The sequence below is a fragment of the Pithys albifrons genome, chromosome 7 (assembly GCF_047495875.1).
Source record: "Pithys albifrons albifrons isolate INPA30051 chromosome 7, PitAlb_v1, whole genome shotgun sequence".
Lineage (NCBI taxonomy): Eukaryota > Metazoa > Chordata > Aves > Passeriformes > Thamnophilidae > Pithys > Pithys albifrons.
Window position 1 is genome coordinate 7,595,617 of NC_092464.1, and position 4,775 is coordinate 7,600,391.

Below are 4,775 nucleotides of genomic sequence, written 5' to 3' on the forward strand. Positions count from 1 at the left end.
GTAGGATGCCACACACATTATATGACTTACCAGAAAAGGAAGTATTGGGAAATTTTGTTTCCTAGAAGAGATATTAGAAGTGGCAATAACCCCCAAACCAACAGACAAAGAAAAGCCTGTTTTGAAATCTTGACGCTCTGTTATGCTGCTCTTGTTAATATTTGGATCATGGCCAGAACTGCCATGAGGGTTGAGAAAAGTGTCACTGACACTGGTGGATGCAGCCTCTGCCCTTCATTCAGCACAGCGAAACCAATTAAGTTTCTTCACAAAACACAGGCAGAAATCACATGAGAGCAGAGCCATGAGCAGAGTTATGGGATTTGATCAATAGGAGACAAAGGAGTTTCCTTGGTAGTTTCTGCACTCTGTAACAGAGGTCAGGAGGCACTGCCATCACATTCAAACACTGTGCTCTAGAGTTGAGCAGAGCCTGCTCTGCCTGTGCCAGAAGGAATGCCAGGACCAGTGCCCTGCTTCAGGAGCCATGCTGGACCTCCCAGCAGGTGCCTCCAGGTGAAACTCTCCTTTGGTCTGTGCCATGGTGGTGGGTCACTGGCATGATTTGCTGGTCTGCAACTAGCGAAGACCCAAGCACGTCAGAAATTCCTGTTTCCACTGCTGAGAAAGGCTGATTTGCTACTGTGGCGTGATGATTTCGTTTCTGAGTCCAGGGGGGTCTCACTGACTCCTTGGCCATGGTGGGAGATGGAACCTCTCCTGAGCATTTAGCAGCCAGCAGAGCCTTTGGGAGTCTGAGCAATGGATTATGGGCACTCTCTGGCAGGCACCAGGCAGCTGAGAACTGTCTGCCTCCAGCTAGCACTGACTGTTCCTTGACTTAACCACACCTGCGGGAGCGAAGGAGAGAGTTCATCCAGTTGTTAGGATGCTTATGGAATCCCACAGGACATTTCCACAAAATTGACAACTGTACTAGCAAGTACTTTTTTGTGTCTGCTCGAGGGACTGGGATGTTTAAGTTATTATCTGCAGCAGGGACTTTAGGCTTAATATGCTCAGAGTGCTTGTGCAGGCCATACAATCAATGGGAAGGGTCACGTAGTGTCAGCCAGCAAGATTTGTTGTGAACAGGATTGCAGAATAATCATATTTGAAATGCCTCTATGGATTTTAAAGATGGTGAACCCTTTCCTTTAACTGCATGGGCTATTCAAATTCCTGGCTCCACTGGCTTCTGCAACTTCATTGCCTATGCGACTGCTCTATAGCATTTTCTTAGGGGATTCATAAATTTTATTAAAAGCATCATTTTTTCTGATGGGTGAAAATACAAGCACCTGTATAATTTCACAAAATGTGATTTTATTGTCAGAAAAGTGCCACTGATGCATATGGTAATTGAAGTGCAAGCAGTGGTAGGAGTATCACTGCAGAGCCACTAAATTAAGGCATTAAAATAAAGGATGAGGGAAAGTTCAGCCATGACCTTGTAAGTGAATGCTCCTCATCATGGGCAAGACTGCTCAGCAGCCGTGGGGACAGGGTGGCCTCACTCAGCTTCCCACTTCCCAGAAGGGGTTGAATGGTGTCCCATCTCAGCTGGAAGGAGCTGTGACAGGAACTTTGAGTGGCATTATGTGCTGTTCCACCAGGACAGGCTCAGAAGAGCTTAGAGGAGCAGAACAGCAGCTCTGGTTATGTCTCCTCTCCAGCCTGGTTTTCTTCTTCACTGTGGCCATGGGCTGCTCCTGCAACCTCCAGACCCTTTCAGAGCCTGCTGTTTCCAGCTAAGCAATTCCTTGCCATTAAGGACATTTTTCTACAGGCATTGGAGAGAAACAGAGCCCTTTGCCTGCCAACTTTTGATGACTATAGAGCTTTCCTGTTTTCCATGCTTCAGCAAAGCCTTGAGGAGTTCCCTAAACAGCCTCCCCTCTTCTCTACCCCTTCCCCCTCTTACTTACCTCATCAGTCTGGGCAGTAATTAACACCCAGCTGCTGGATGGTTTGGCTGTGTGAGATGATAGCCCTGCTGGATAAGAAATTAACAAGCTCTTATTCATTACTCAGCTTTGCAACTGATAATTTTTATAAAATACTCTTCAGTTTTATACCCCAGAGTATCTTCCCATTTGTGCTCTGTTTTGGAGACTCTTTCCTATTTTGAACCTGGAGCAGAAGAAACCTTCATCACTTCGGGGGCAGTCTCAGGTGCCTGGTGCCAGCCAGGCTGTTTCTCCACTGCACTTGCATCTCACATCCAGCAGGGCAGTCCATGATCAGCCTTTAGACTGCAACTCACTGAAGTCCAGTTAGGAAATGGCATCATACTGCACTGCTACACCAGTATGTTCATTGGAGGGCACGACCCTATCCATGAACCAAAGGCAAGCCCAGTAAATGACACACCACTGGATTTCACCAGACTAACACCTCCCGATGTTGTGCAGCTGGAGTGGCACAACTGCCACTGTGCAAAGAAGGTTCTCCTGAACTCATAATGTTTGGGACAGGCCAGATTAATTTCCATACCTAAAATCCCATTTTATATTCCCTGGGAAGATGGTTGTGCTCTTTTTTCCCCCCCCCTTTTGTTCTAATAATACTGTTTTTTCAGCAAGCTGTGGGTCTGTGGGACTAATCTTAGCTGTGCCTTGTGAACTGTGGTTTGCCACGGGGCATCTTGTTTACTTGCTTCTGCAGTTGTTTTTTACTGGATCAGAAAAACACTCTGCTCATTATTTTGCAAGAGTTGATAAAACTGCCTACGATTTTACTGAGCAGGAACCACCTGGCTTCGATGTGTGTAGGTTGCTTCCACTAGTGTACACTGATTTTCTAAACTCACTCATCGCATGGACCAAACATGGTGTGGATTTGTTCCATGACCGTGGGATAATACTTGGAAGTTGTGCCCTGCTCTGAAAAGAGATTCTTCAATGAACCTGGTGAACACAGTAAGAGAGACTGAGGGTCATCTGGGGGCTCAGAGATGGTCCTACTGAAGTGCTGAGTTCTGAGGACAGGTTTGCAGCTGGAGGCCTGGTCCTTCAAAAGGTATGGACTTGCATTTTCACTGATCAGTGTCCTCATATTGGCTCTGCTCCGGACTGCTCAGGTTTGGATGTGTGGCTCAATCCTGCCCTACACAACACTGTGAAAACAATGCCACAGTATCACTGATGCCCAAAGGTGATGACGTTCAGCTGGTCACTGCAGCAATGCTGTGTTATGGAGGAGGAGGCTGAGAGTCCATGGAGAAATCGGGATGGAGGCAGAACTGTCACTGATGGAGTTCGAGTAGGGCTTTTGAGATGCGCTTCCGAGACAAGCACTGCCCACCATAACATGGTCTTCTCTCTCAGCAGTAAGAGTATACAGATAGTCAAAAATCCTATTCATCCCTTCATGTGAAATGTAGAATCTGTTCCTTGACCTTTGCCAAGCCACCTTCAAGGCCTTGACCTCTCTCTGCCACTGCAGGAACCTCATGGCCTTGCTTGGCCTCTTTTTGTAGAAATGACCTAAAAATTTGTCCTTCTTAAGTGCAAACCCCAAGATTTCTCCTCTTTCCTATCTCCCTCCAGAGCTGGGAGGTCTTTTGCACAGGCCTAGCAAGATATGTAAGAAAGAAGCCGGGCAAATGGTTTAAATTAACAACTATAGTGGTTGTGCCAACTCCTGCAGTACGAGAGTGCCAAGATCCAGAACATGGCTGTTCACCAGCATTTGGCAACACAGTGACATCTTGTCACTGCTATCCCTGAGCAGTGAGGCCCACACAGGTACACCGACCAGTTGGCTGGGTGGGAAAGCAGAGGGAAGACTGCCAAACTTTTCCCAGGGAAAGTCACAGCCATGATTCTTCAAAATCATCTGCTCTGATGTTACATTACTCCTGATTGCAAACAGAACTGAGTCTCCAAAGCTGTGTACCAGTTACAGAGTTGTGGGCTCAATCTTCTGTATCTGGGTAGCCCAGTCTGAACTGGTAATAAAGAGTGTGTACATAAACTCTCAGCAAAGAAGAAAACTACCCACTTTCAGTAAATCTTGGGCCTGCCATAGAAAGCTGTGAGAATGCTTTGGAGCTAAGTGCTGACTGTTGGGAAGGTGCCTAGAACTGGAGGGAAAAAACTCCAACATAAAAAAGGAAGTCTGTTTTTATATTTAATTCCTCCTGGGTCCAGAGAAGCAGGGTTTTATATTTCCATTATAAATAAGGGATAAAGCATCTACATAGCGGAATCCATATTCCCAGGTGGAAGGAACCTGAAGGCAAACTATGGTCACCTTTCTCTTTAAAAGCATTACCATGCTAGACACATTCATGAACAGTTCACGGGTCCTTTTGTTATACCCATGTTATTCATAGCTCACTGCCACTCTGCTGCCTTCTTTCACCCACAGGGATGGCCAGACCTTTGATTTCAGAGACTGCTGCAGGGCATCAGAGTTCTCCATCAGATCATGAAGTTACATTGTATTGATGTTCCCTTCCCTGTCTGAAAGTTTCTCCCTTAGCCAAAGTCTTTGAAGCCCTTCAAGTGTTTCCCCTTCTTCATGAAAGACACAGGTCCTGTGCTACTGTGTAGTTGCTGGAAACATCACAACTGTCTGCAGCTTTTACACAGATCAGAATTCACTGCAATTTCCTATACGAGCTGAGTCTGGTGCTGTGGCACCGCTTTTTCCTGAGGTTGGTGTTCAGTTTGGCAAAAGACTTGTGATTGCAAAATGATGTTGTCCACTGCCCCATTACGGTATTTGCATATCAAAAATACATTTGAATAGAGAGATTCAAGAGACAT